This window comes from Hypanus sabinus, chromosome 10, assembly GCF_030144855.1.
Source record: "Hypanus sabinus isolate sHypSab1 chromosome 10, sHypSab1.hap1, whole genome shotgun sequence".
NCBI classification, from domain to species: Eukaryota; Metazoa; Chordata; class Chondrichthyes; order Myliobatiformes; family Dasyatidae; genus Hypanus; species Hypanus sabinus.
In genome coordinates, this window is record NC_082715.1 from 165,090,340 (window position 1) to 165,104,664 (window position 14,325).

Genomic DNA, 14,325 nt, shown 5'->3' on the forward strand with positions numbered 1-14,325 from the left:
GTACCGAGTGCTCACTTGTTCTCCACCATCCATAGCTCTCTGGTTACATCGGCATGATAATAAGACTCACCATCTCCCCATCTCCCCTTCCGGTAGAGTAGCAGCACCTCCCTCCCACCCCCCATACCAGACTGTGATGCAGACTGTCAGAATGCTCTCCAGAAAATTGTCCGTTTGTTTTTTTTTTTGAGTTGATTCGTTAATCTCCTAATGAAATACTGTATAGTCACTATTTTGCGTTCTTTATAACCGCATCGATATGTTGGGATCAGGTTAAGTCCTCAGAGATCTTAACACCCATGAACTTGAAATTGCTTACTCTCTCCCCTTCTGATCTCTAGATGAGGACTGGTTTCTCTCTACTTCCTGAAGTCCACAATAAGCGTTTTCGTCTTTCTGACGTTCGTTACAATGTTGCTGCTGCGACAACACTCATTGACATATTTTGCCGCTATTCCCCCTCTTGTCTCCATTTCAGATGCGACCAACAAAGTTTGCATTATCAACAAATTTATAGATGGTATTTAATGAGCACATTTGCTAACTCGATATGCACTTGGATGTAAGGAAGATCGAGGGATATGGACATTGTAGGAAGGAGGGATTAGAAATTTAGTGCCTTTGTTTTACTTTTTAGTAATGGCAATACATTGAGGGCAGACCGCCTTTCACGCGTTGTACATATTTAGGCTCTATGCTCTATGATATCTGTACATTTCATCTATTTTTTTCCATATGTAATAATTCGCGTTTGCAGCAGTGGGCTCTAGTGGCGCAATCGGTTAGCGCGCGGTACTTATATGACAGTACACGGCGGAGAAATGCCGAGGCTGTGAGATCGAGCCTCACCTAGAGCACTTGTGATTTTTAATGCTTGCAACGCCCAGCTGACTTGACGACTCTCGAGTAGAGAATTCCACTGAAATGTTACATTTGATGTTGTGCTTCTGATAAACCCTGCTTGTTATTTGTGTTTAACTTCGTATCGATGCACCTTTGATTTTGATCTGAGAAGGCCAGTGTGAGTTTAAAAGCGTTGCAGGAGATCCACCCTTATTCACTAAAAGGGCTACAGACAATCTCCCTGTTTGGTTCTTTAGTTCAACACGCGTAGCCTCACTTCCCGTTGTTGAAAGTGTCTGAGCAGATGGTTCATTTGCTGCATCAAGGCATCACGCGTATCCCACATTCCTGTCTTCTTAGTTCAATTAACCAAATGGCGAAGCAACGAACCCTACCCTTACTGAAACCATGCTTCAGAAACCCTCTAATTACACATCACCTCGGTTCGTTGTACTGTCGAATAAACTAAATATTTACTAACTTTGGCGAATTGTTTTAGGCACACGCGAAAAAAGATATATTGATCGTAGCCTCAATGTCCGTAAATGGTATCGGGATGCTGCTCTCTCTCTCTCTCTCTCTCTCTCTCTCTCTCTCCCTCTCTCTCTCTCTCTCTCAACATAAATCTGCATTATTTCTGGACCGAATTATAAAGTAATTCTCACATGTCCAGAGTTCACCAAGCCTCTGTTAAAGAGACGACACCTCCCTCTATTCTACTGACGTCCTTCCGGCTGGAGAGAGATCACTCCACCGCGACCTCAGAGCTGATCGACGCCGCTCCGTTCCTGAAGGCTGTGGTTACCAATATAATTTTCGTTCACAATAGGTCGTTTAACTGGCCGTTAATGTCTTGGTCTGTTTGCGATCCGAAGGAACAGATTGTACATTGATCATTAATGACATTTCAGTGTGATGGTGTGTCTGGTGTCAATGCGGACGCGGTGGGTCGAATAGCCGTGATTCGTTACTGTACAGCTGGCATCATCTCACAAGTAACTCCGGCTTGTAAAGCGTCCTGTTGTTTATAAATGTATCGGCAGATGGTTCACTCACTTGCTTCAATTAATTGGTAATCTGTGGTGATGAGAACGGACGAGAGAGACAGGGTGAGAAATCTTAAAGGTACTGTTAAATTTTTCTTGTGGGCCTGGGCACCACCCTGTGGAGACTGCGGAAAGCTAAAGTACCGAAGTTGTGTTAATTCCTTGCCTTATATAAGCAACATAGTTCAGGTAACTGTTACATGTCGTGCCTTAACCAACACACCACAGGAAATTTATAATACATATCTCTCTATCTGGCAGATAAATTTAATTCTTATTACTGAAAATGGAATGGAACGGTGGGCAATGTTTTGTACTTATGGCTGTATTTCAGAGCAGGGCGGGGAGGGGTTGCCTTGGGTTATTGCTCAATAGCGCAGAGCATTGAGCGCTTTGCACTGCTTCTGTGGTGTAGTGGTTATCTCCTTCGCTTCACACGCTGAAGGTCCCCAGTTTAATCCCGGGCAGGAACATTCTTTGGACTTCAGTGTTTGGGATATACTTGAGACTCAACTTCTCAGTTTGTATTCAAATGTATTGTCATGGGCATCCATGTGTAATTATAATGAACGTTTGGTTTTCTATCAGTAGCGCATTGTATTTCAAACCTGACCAAAGTAAATTAAAGAAAGAAGAATTAATAGTAATTATACATAATTTCCCGGAGAACATAAAAGGATTTAAACCTAAGGAGTCTCGTGGATAACGTACACTGTGTAACAGAAAAATTAGCTTTCAATCCTATTGTCATGTATTGTCGCATACGGATGCATTGTGGTTTCAACGGAGCTCACATCTCAGATGTTCCCATCCAGAGAAACATCACGAGTAATAATCGTGTGCTGAAAAATTTCAAACTTATGAAATTTGAGAAAAATTCAGAAATGTTAAATCGCTTTCTCCCCCCCCCCACGCCCACCCCGCCCCGTACTCCACTCCTTCCTCGTCTCACCATACAGACATCTGTTCATAATCTCCACCACAGTATTCTGGGTTCCAACTTTTCAGTCTGCCTCCCCCAACTCTCTCTCTCTCTCTCTCTCTCTCTCTCTCTCTCTCTCTCTCTCTCTCTCTCTCTCTCTCTCTCTCTCTCTTTTTCTCTCTTACACACACACACTCACACACACACACTCACACACACACACACACACACTCACACACACACACACTCACACACACACACACACACACACACACACACACTCACACACACACACACACACACACACACACACACACACACACACACGCATTCAATCTCACCGCTTCTCTTTGTTTTCACCTTCGCGAGCAGCATCACAGCCACCCCACGTCAGCCGCGCTAATATTTGTTTACGCCTAGGTGAAAACAGTTGGTAACATCAACACTTAATACTTTCAGGACTCGAATCTGCGATCTTCCGGTGATATTGCAACGCAGGCAGAAGTCAAATTTCTTACTATTGGCATCGCACATTCCATTCCTGTTAAGATCCAATGAGGAAGGTCTGATCACAACGCTGACATCGGGTTTCTGGGGGAATGTCGAAAAGTCTGGTTGAAATCTTCCTGTATAATAACGGTAATGTGGCACAAGGAAACGGGGTACTGTTGCACTGTCTATTTTGGGACGAGGTGACGGTTGGAGATCACATATCGGTTGGGGTCACGCCCCTTTTCAATATATCGAAGTTGTTGTGATTCCATGTAAAATTCAAACATGGGCCAAATATCCCACGCCTGCATAAAGGTGAGTAACTGGCCGTGGAGGTTCTTCCGCAAACGTGAACGTCAAGAATAAATATTTATCTCGGAATACGCTCCGCCCCTGACTGAACGCGCAGCCCGTGTAGAGTTACTCCGAAATAACTCCCGGTCTTTCCCCGGCTACACTCTTAAGTCTATCACCTTATTAAAAACTTACAGTCTGTCATTCTAATCAAACCGGCCACAATTATATTTTTTAACATTTCGGTAACATATTGACCAGTGATGCTTTACTCCAGGATCCCCACAGTGATGTGAAACGTTTGAAATGTATGCCACTGAAAAATGATCAGTGAAAATGTATCCTGCGATATCAGTGGAGTCCAAGAGAAAATAACACCTCGCCTTTGGACGTCAAGGAACAGATGGGTGGTGTATTGACAGTGGTAATTTGTCCTGCTCAGCAGTCACGAGGTTGCCTGCAAAATTCCATGGCAACATTTGAGGTTTTATGGTTTTTCGGACCGGATATGGTGGCGCTTTTCAACTGCCTCATGTCCAGTGGCATGCAAATGTTCGGGCAGCCGTGGTCAAAGGTTGTGTTACTGTGACTAGATCAGTGAGTAGAAGTGGAACTAAACGCCAAAAGTAATGAAGTTAAAGATGGAACATTATTTTCAACATTTTAAGCACGATCAGTGCTTACATTTTGTTTTGTACAGTTTTAGAGTGAAGAAAAGGAAAAGAGCAAGAGCAAGAGTTTCGGCACTCCAAAGATTTGAGCTCTCAGATAACTCTTTTACCAAGGGCTCAGACCTTAATTAGCTCGTTAAGGCTATGGCTTCTACATAATCGTCGTTAGCAAAGGCCAGGTGATGTTAATTCCAAAGCTTTGTAAATACTCTGCCTCCTCAAATCTTGTCCCAACAATCAGCAGCCATGCGCTTCTCTAATCAGCTGCTTAGCACTCTGAAAATTAATATAAATGATACCAGCAAAGCAGGAGAATGCTATAAGAAGATAGCAAAGCGTTTTCAGTAGCTGCTTTCTCAGTTCATAATGTAATTAAGAAATTATTTTGTAATTTAGTGTAATTTTGTATTTTTTTCCAGACACTGCCGCTTTAAATGAAACTACTTGCACTACAGAGTATTGTAAACCTGACTCAGAATGTTTAACGGAGATGTGCGTTGCAGTCTCCTTTCATACTCACATTTTTGAGTGTTTGGGATGAATGCCAGGGGTGATGGCGGAGGTAGATGCCATAGGCGATATTAGATACCTCGCGAATATCTGGAGAATAGAGGGAAGTAGACCTTGTGAGGGCAGCTAGGATTGATTTAGTAAAACATGAAATTACCAGGTTAATTGCTTCAGAACTACGCAGTGAGCAGAAGGGTCTGTTCATGTGTTGTTCTTGGTGTGTGTCCACGATATCACAGCCGGAGTACTGTGTGCATCTCTGATCGTCCGCCTCAGGAAGGATGCACGGGCATTGTTGCCGGCCCGGGAGGGCTCGAGTCAGATGGAGTCTGGGTAGTGACGGTGCACTGATCTCAAAACTCATGCAACACTGCCTCTCCCCTCAGCCACAGCAGGCCCCACTCACACGATTCAAATGCAAATTGTGACAAATGGCACAAGTTATTCATATTAGAAAATATTCGACTTTATTCGCAAACTCCGTCAGTTGTGCTCGTTTTACGAGGTTCTCCTGAGGTAACGACGAGAGTGTAAGGTGATTGTTTTTGGTTTGTACGGAATGGAATTAAAGGGATGCGACTTTTCGTAAGCATTTTAAACAACTTGGACACGTTTTATTCACAAAATCGTACAGGCCATGTGTGGAAATACGAAAACCAAGCTTCTTCAAGCCTAGGGGTAAATGGATACATTCGTGCGATTGATGAGTAAAGTTCAGTTCAGTTCGTGGTATTGAGTGGAGTAGTGATGGAGAAAGAGTGGGCGAGAGAGAGAGAGAGAGAGAGAGAGAGAGAGAGAGAGAGAGAGAGAGAGAGAGAGAGAGAGAGAGAGAGAGAGAGAGAGAGAGAGATTTGAGTCTTTAAGTAACCTGATGCCGTCGATCATCCTCTTGTCCTCCGAAATCCTTTGGAAGTCACTGACTGTGACAATAACAAATGGACTGTTCTGTGTTAGAATAATTAACCCAGCCGACGGTTAGGCACACGAGTAACTCCCCACCGGTCACAACCTTTTCACACTGCGAGAGCCACTGATCGATTCTCCTGATCGATCCTCCAAAACGCACCTTTTCTGTGGGCAGAACAAAGCTCGTTCAGTGTCCAAAACCATGTGTCTGTGTCTGTGTGTGTCTGGGTCCAGCCGCTGTCCTGGTATTTATTTCAGCATGTTAAGCACCAGCCGTCCATCAAACTGCTCCACGCGGCTCTCTCTGTGAGAACTTACAAGCAGGCCGTGTCCTTGTAGAAATATAAACTACCTTCCGAGAAACCATAACTCAATCGTCCGAGCATTCGTCTCTCTCTCTCTCTCTCTCTCTCTCTCTCTCTCTCTCTCTCTCTCTCTCTCTCTCTCTCTCTCTCTCTCTCTCTCTCTCTCTCTCTCTCCCTCTCTCTCTCTCTCTCTCTCTCCCTCTCTCTCTCTCTCTCTCTCTCCTCTCTCCTCCTCTCTCTCTCTCTCTCTCTCTCTCTCTCTCTCTCTCTCTCTCTCTCTCTCTCTCTCTCTCTCTCTCTCTCTCTCTCTCTCTCTCTCTCTCTTTCACACACACACACACACAAAGTTCTGCGTTGGACAACTGCCTCTCTCTCTTTCGTTTGAAGAGCACAGTTCATAGGACAATTCAGGACCTCGTGACAGGCCATTCTTTTTAGGGAAAATTTTGTTGAAGGCATTTTTTTTTAGCTTAAATGTAAATTACAGTGTCTGAAACAATACATGTATAATCATCAGATAAACAGAGCAAAAGCGTGTGCCATTTCTAACTTCTCATCTGGATAAGCAATTAGCTATAATATTGTCAGTACCTGTTACATGTTTCATTTTCAGGTTATATTTTTGCAATATCAGACTCCAATTTAATTACCTTCTCTTCTTATTCTTCATGTTAGTTAGAAACACAAACGGATTGTGGTCCGTGTAAACCACACGTTGTTTCTGGGCAGGACAGAGGTAGACTTCAAAATGTTGTAAAGCCGGAAAGTGATAGCAGCTACTTTTCAACAGAAAAATATTTTTTTTCTGGTCCACATTAAGTTCTTACAGAAGTAAGCCACTGGGTGTTCAATGTCATACACACCTTTCCGTAAAATACCGCCCCAACAGTCTCGTCACTAGCGTCTGTTGCTACAGAAAATGGTTTTGAAAAATCAGGTGCTTTGAGCACAAGATGATAACGTAAGATAATTTTCAGACTTTCAAACGCCTCCTGTCGAAGGTCATTCCATACAAATCTTTTACACTTCCACGGGAGTTTTGTTAGGGCAGACAAAGTTCTTACAAAACTTCCGGTAATACGTAACCATTCCCAAAAACCTTCTCAAATCTTTCTTGCCAGTCGGAACGGGAACCTCAGCAATAGCTTGAAACTTGACCCGTACAGGTGCCAGTTGGCCCTGGACTACGTCATAACCAAGCTACGTGACAGTGGCGTGGCCAAATCCGCTTTTTAGAGAGGTTTACAGTGAGATTTGCCTTGGAAAGCTGTTCAAACGGCAGCAACATGCTCTTCCCACGTGTTATTCCAGACTACTAAAACATCGATATAGGCCCCTGTGTTTTCTAAACCTGTAATCACAGAATTGATCATTCTTTGAGATGTCACTGGAGCATTCTTTATCCCAAAGTGTAAAACATTGTACTCATCCAGCCCAGAAGGTGTGACAAACGTTGAGATTTCTCTAGCCCTTTCTGTTAAAGGAACACACCAGTAACTTTTCAACAGGTCAATCTTTGTAACGTATTTAACCTTTCCCACTCTGTAAATACAGTCATTCACTCTTGGGATGGGATCACATCTGTCATAGTTACTGCATTAACCTGTCCTGTAATCAGTATAGAATCTCATTTCCCCATCCGCTGTAGGGACAATCATGCTTGGTGACGGTCAGTCTGAAGTGATTGGCCTATTTAAGCCGGGTGATAGCATATATTCAATTTTTTATACAACCATTTTGTTCTTTCCTTGGGTCGTTCTGTAAGGGTGCTGCTTAATGGGATCAGCTTTATCTACAATTAGGTCATGCACCGCAAGCATACATGACCTTCGAATGTCTGGGAATAAATCTTTATACTTGTTAATTAAACTCTTCAGTTTTTTTTTCTGGTTTGACTGCAACTGTTGAATCTTCCACCAAGAATTTTCAAACATCAGAGATTCTGAGTTTTGTAGTGACTACAGGGTGTTCTGGTACTCCAGTACCAGGCATCACAATCTCCTTTGTGTCATAACAGTACTCACAGGTGCAGGTTCGGGGTCTTGATAACCTTGACCATCGCTCCGTGGACGAGCGGTACAGCCTTTCTCCATTGTTCAGGAGCTCTAACAACATAATTTAAATAATCAATGTTCTTAATTATTTCATACGGTCCACTTAATCTCACTTTAAGTGGGTTGGTCGGGAGGGAGAACAGCTTCAAAACCCTTTCCCCGACATGATATGCCTGTCCCCTCGCTCTTCTATTATCCCCCTGTTACAGGTTCCTCTGAGAGTGCTGTAAATCCTGCTTTGCGAAGTCGCATCTTATTAAGTTTGTCTTTGAATTCCAAAACATTACTAAGCACGCTTATACATTATACTGCATTCTGATCTGACCATTGCTCCCTGAGTAGGGTCAAATGTGACAGAATGAGCATGGCTCTCAGCTCTTTAACTATCCTCTCGAATGTTCTCGAAGTAAAGTTACTACCCTTGTCAGATTGGATGGCTTCGGGTAGATCTACCGGTGTGAAAAACTTTATAAGGACGTCCATCACAGTCTTGCAAGAGTTCACAACATCCTTTTTAAATTAGGCCAGTAGAATTCCTTCATAATCCTGTTTACTGCCTTTCTCACTCCAAAGTGTCTACCTAAATGCATACTATGAGCCATGTTTCAAATCTCAGCCCTGTAAACTTTCGGGACCACAAATTGATGTTCAAAGGCCCAGTCCTCACTTCCAGGCACAGTAGGTGATCTCCACTTCCTCAGTGAGACCCCGTCCTTGAGATAATATCCTACCGAATCATTCTGAATTTTATCCTCAGAGAGAGCTGTCTCTTTTGAAGCCACAATTTCAGGATCTCTATTTTGTTCTTTTATAATTCCTTTCCTGGACAAGAACAAACCTTTCTCATCCTCCTGACTACCCAAATCCCTATGTAACATGGAAGATAGGAAAGTTTCTGACAAATCAGTAATGGCATCAGTGCGTGTGTCAACAGCCACAAGCTTGCTTGTTAGCTGTACGGCCGAATAAACTTCACCCTGGATAGGTGCCAATCTATCACTTATATTTACCATAGTCAGCACCGTCACTAAGCTTACGAAGACCATGTTTATATTTTGAAAATTTCCAAACAACCCATCCATTCTGTTTCCTCGACCTTTACTTGGATTCGTCATCGTAACCCAGTCAGGTTGTCCCTCAAAACCAAAACAATCTTTTCTCCTCACGTCAGTATCGTAACAGCACTATGACCTTGCAGCTGCTTACTTCCAGATGCGAAAAAAAAAAATCAGCAGAGTTTCACACACGTTTTTAACGGACCATTGTCCTGCAAGGAAGGTCAAATGTCGCGGAACCAGTCCAAACCTCTCAAGTTCTTTATTTAAAAATCCAGTAACAGCCCCCTTTTTAATACTTTCCAAAAAATTCACATCAGCAGCCTTTACCACATCAACAACTTTCAGAACACCGTCTAACTCAAATGACTGAGAATCCTCAATTTCCACTGTCACCAAGGTTAACCTTTTATTCACTGAACCAAGTCCATCTGGCCCAAAAATCTGCATTCCTTTTCAACCGAGTCAGACACCTCAGACCTTTACGGAGTTTTAACACAAGGTTCAAAAACCTGGAAATTCACAAGTGCATTAATATCCTGAACCCAGGCAATCGGGACAGCAGTCTCTACTAGGCTTTCAATATCAGTCCCAGTTACAAATTCCAGGTTTCCCTCATCCTCCCAGCCACTCTGTGGGCAACTCCCATAAGTTTGTCTCCCGGACTTCTTTGAATCTCTCAACTTTTGTCTACATGCCTCCAAAACGAACTCATGGGCTTTAAGCACAGCATTGTCACTGTATCATAATTCCTGACTCTTCAAAGATCAGGACAGAATACGCCCACTGAGCCTTCCCTTTCAGCATACTTGGTAACATGATAGCCCACTTATCCCTCGGCCAATGTCGAGTCTGTGCCACCTTTTCAACGTATAGGAAATACAGTTCGAACTCAGCTTCATCAAAGGGCGGTACTAATTCAATTTCCTGGCTGATATTAAACGGTACCACCAGCTCCTTACCCGTACCCGACGCTTGATCCTGTCGCTGACATTTCTCTCTCTAACAGTCTCTGTTTTTCTGCTTAATCTCTGTTTTTCTGCCTCGTCTCTCTGTAATACTGCCACCACTTTCTCTAACTTACGTCTCTCAAACATCATTTGTTTCAGTCGCGACTGGATATCCTCTTTACCTAGAGGAAACGTTTTTAATTCCTCCCCACTAAATTGCTTCATAGAAATATAATGCTCGACTATTATCCTTCGGAGTTCCACCTTCGTCTTACACTTCTTTGCCTCCCTAAGTTTCAATGCATGAACAGCTTCCCACAACTCATCCTTTTTTGGCTTTCTTAAAACCCGCAGTGTCTGGCACTGCCAGAAAATCCTCAACAACCACTTTTGCTGTTTTTAAACGCAACCAAATCAAACGAAGATTGTCCCCAATCAATTCAAACAAGCCCACCCACACTATTTTGTTCAAATCCTGGACGAGCGCCCAGTTTTTTTCAAGTAGCCCGTGACGGGTTAAAGAACCAGCAGCAAAGGAAAAAACATTGGAGTCTGGCATTGCTATAAACGAATTGTGTTTATTCGTAACTACGCAATACAGTAATATAAATGCAAATATATTGGAAGAGAGTAGAAATTATATATATATATTTATATGTATGTGTGTGTATGTGTGTGCGTATATATGTGTGTGTGTGTGTGTGTGTGTGTGTGTGTGTGTGTGTGTGTGTGTGTGTGTGTGTGTGTGTGTGTGTGTGTGTGTGTGTGTGTGTGTGTGTGTGTGTGTGTGTGAAAATAGAAACAAAACTAAGCACTTTCAAACCTAGGGGGTGAATGGATAAATTTCAACGATAATGAAGAGAGTTCAGTTTAGTTTATGGTATTTTGTTGAGTACCGTTGGGGGGGGGGAGAGAGAGAGAGAGAGAGAGAGAGAGAGAGAGAGAGAGAGAGAGAGAGAGAGAGAGAGAGAGAGAGAGAGAGAGAGAGAGAGAGAGAGCGGTGAGAGCTGATGCTGTCAATCTTCCCTTTGTCTTCCGTAGTCTTTTGAAATTCTGTTGTGGTCACCGACTAGAACCATAGCAAGTACGACCGTTCTTCAGTGATGGAATTATCACCCAGGCGAGTGGACACACAAACTATTACCGACAGGTCTCACCTCTTCACACTGTTAGAGCCACTGATCGATTTTCCTGAATCCAAAAACGTGACCTTTCTGTCGTTGCAACGAAGCTCTTTCAGTGTCTCAGACTGTGTGTCTGTCTGGGTAACAGCGGACCTGACTTTTATCTCCCTACGTTGGACACCTGCTGTTCGTCAATCTGCTCCGCCCTCCTCTCTCTGCAGGAACTTTTACAAGCAGGCAAGTGCCCTTGCGGAAAGGTAAAAACGCTGGCAGAGAAACCATAACATCAATATTTCGAGCAGTTTCTCTCTTTCTCTCTCTCACTGCATTGTACGCCTCACTCGCTCTTTCTTAATGGCCTCACAGTTCATAGGGTCAGGTCTGGTCCCCATCAAAATCTATGTTTACCCGTGACAGGAGATGTCAGAGAATGGTAGTGGAGGACTGCTTCTCTGAATGGAGCCTGTGATTAGTGTTTCGCAACAGTGACCAGTGCTGGGTCCATTGCTATTTGTCATCATTATCAATGAACTGGATGATAGTCTGGTAAACTGGATCAGCAAATTTGCTGATGCTACAAAGATTGGAGGTGTAGTGGACAGTGAGGAATGTTTTCAAACTTGCAAAGCGATTTGGACCTGCTGGAAAAATGGGCTGATGAAAAGGCATATGTAGATTAATACAGAGAAATGTGTGTTACACCTTGGAAGAAAAAAAAAACAAGGTAGAATATACAAGGCAGGGCACTGAGGAGTGCAGTAGAACAAAGGGATTTGGGCGTCACGGGTAAGTAGGGTAGTAAAAAATGTATTTTGGTACAATGCCCTTTATAAATCAAAGTATTGAGTATAAGAGTTGGAATGTTATGCTGAGGTTGTATAAGACATTGCTGAGCTCGAATTTGGAGTATTCTGTACAGTTTTGGTCACCAAATTACAGGAAGAATATTATTAAGGTTGAAAGAATGCAGAGAAGGTTTACAAGGATGTTGCCGGGTCTTGAGAACTGAGTTACAGAGAAAGGTTGAATAGGTTAGGACTTTATTCCCTGGAGCGTAGTAGAATGAGGGGAGATTTGATAGCAGTATATAAAATTATGATGGGTATAGATAGAGTGGATGCAAGCAAGCTTTTTCCACTGAGACTAGTGGAGAAACAAACACAGAGGACATGGGTTAAGGGTGAATGGGGAAAAGTTTAAAGGGAACAATAGGGGTGGGGGAAGCTTCTTCACACAGAGAGTGGTGAGAGCGTGGGATGAGCTGCCAGATGAAGTGGTAAATGCCGGCTCACTTTTAACATTAAATAAAAAATGGATAGGTACATGGATCAGAGGTGTATGGAAGGATAAGGTCCAGATGCAGGTCAGTGGGACGAGACAGAAAAGTCGTTCAGCAGAGACAAAAAGGTCCAAAAGGCCTGTTTCTGTGATGTAATGTTCTATGCTTCTATGTTTCTATGGATGATAACTAGCCCTTACACACCAAATCTCCGGCGCACTGAATGGGGAAAAGGGCAAATGTTGTAAATACTGGTTGTGCGGTAAGGGGAGCTGGTGCGAATACTTTGGGGTTCTAACAGTTTACTGTCTTTCATTCGTTGTGACTCTTCTCTGTTTTCGTGAATGTTTGCACAGAAAACTGGAACCTATCAATACTGGCGAATTATTGTTGGACACTTAAGCGAGAAGCATCAGACACTGAGTACAAGTCAAAATCATTAACAAAATAATATTAAATTAGTTGAACTATTGCAAACCATTAGTACCATTATGCAATTAAACACAATATATTTAATAAAAGTTAATTTGTCGTTTCTTCAAATTCCTACGTGAAACAAGACAGCTGGAATTATATTTGTGGTCAGCTTCAAGTTGTATATCATAAACAAAAAAAAACTCAGAGGAAGCAACATTTCTGAAAAAAAAATGTCCAGTGAAATTATAGGACAATCAACCTGACCTCGGCGGTCAGGAATATGTTCGAGCGAATCCCTCTGCTCCTGTACTTTACCATTTCGGACTCTTCATGACCTATATTTTATACATTTCTCTGACATTAAATTGGACATTTGAACAAGCCGACAGTCTGCATTGCGACTGATGATGTGCGTGTTGTTTTGTACTTCGAGAACCTGCAGGTTTTCATGTGTTCGTTTGGTAACTCTGCTCATCACATTGTCCCTTTTTACCCACCAGTGGGGGTATAGAAAAGGAAGCAGGAAGGCAGCTAAATTGTAATATCTTTCGTCATTTATTTCTGACGTTGAATGAATTTCAAAATCCGGTTGAATGGGTACTTCAACGAATTCCTCAGTTCCTCTGGGAATTTGCTCTGAGTCAGGGCGTAAATACACGTGTTAATGCAGCTACTGAGAACCTGCAGCACTCCCGATGTGTATTCTGTGATAAAACGGGGATCCGTGACAGAATAATAAATAACACTGTTTGAAATCCGTTGATAGATATAAAATGCCACCAGTGTTAACCACAACAATATTAAACTACCATTAATGTTGAAGAGCAAAACGATGGATTTGCGTCTGTTCTCCAACTCCCGGTCTTTGTCATTCTCTCTACTCTTTTGTCCCCGGAGCCCCCTACGGGCTCGACTGGCCGCTAGAATCCGCCTGACAGTCTGAGCGCTGAGCAGCAAAATCAGAGAGAATGGGACACAAGGGGTTAAAATGCGGTGAAACAGCGTAAATGCCGCCCATGCGGGGGAGACCCTGTAGCTCCGTGTATGAACACAATACCAGAGAAACCCATCAATAAATTCTCTAGGCTCATAAGCAAAGCCCCAGGGGACACACTCCAATCAGGCCAGCACTCTCACTGTCCCGATCACCACAGCCGCTGTTCTCTCAGTGCAATATTTTGTTTTCAGTTTCTCAAAGCAAATAGCCACAAATCGATCTACGGTGAAAGCGACAGTCAGCCAGACAGAGGTAGCAGTGCTCACAAAAAGCAGCCACTCATGGAGTCTGCACACGGAGTAATGTCCAGGAATGATCCGGGAAAATAGTGATATGCAGTCCACCTCAGTAGCGGATCGGAGATAACAACCAATAGATCGGCCGCAGCCATCCCAACCATGTAGCGAGAGACACATTCCGAGAGACCGCACTTTCCCAGGGACAGGATCACAATCGCCAC

The 14,325-nt window shown here is 43.1% G+C and overlaps 1 non-coding gene across 1 annotated transcript; it reads left to right on the plus strand.

Moving 5' to 3' along the window:
* Positions 1-763: 763 nt before the first annotated feature.
* trnai-uau (transfer RNA isoleucine (anticodon UAU)) lies at positions 764-857 on the plus strand. The gene is made up of 2 exons: positions 764-801; positions 822-857. It is a non-coding gene; the product is annotated as a tRNA-Ile (tRNA).
* The last annotated feature ends 13,468 nt before the right edge of the window (positions 858-14,325 follow it).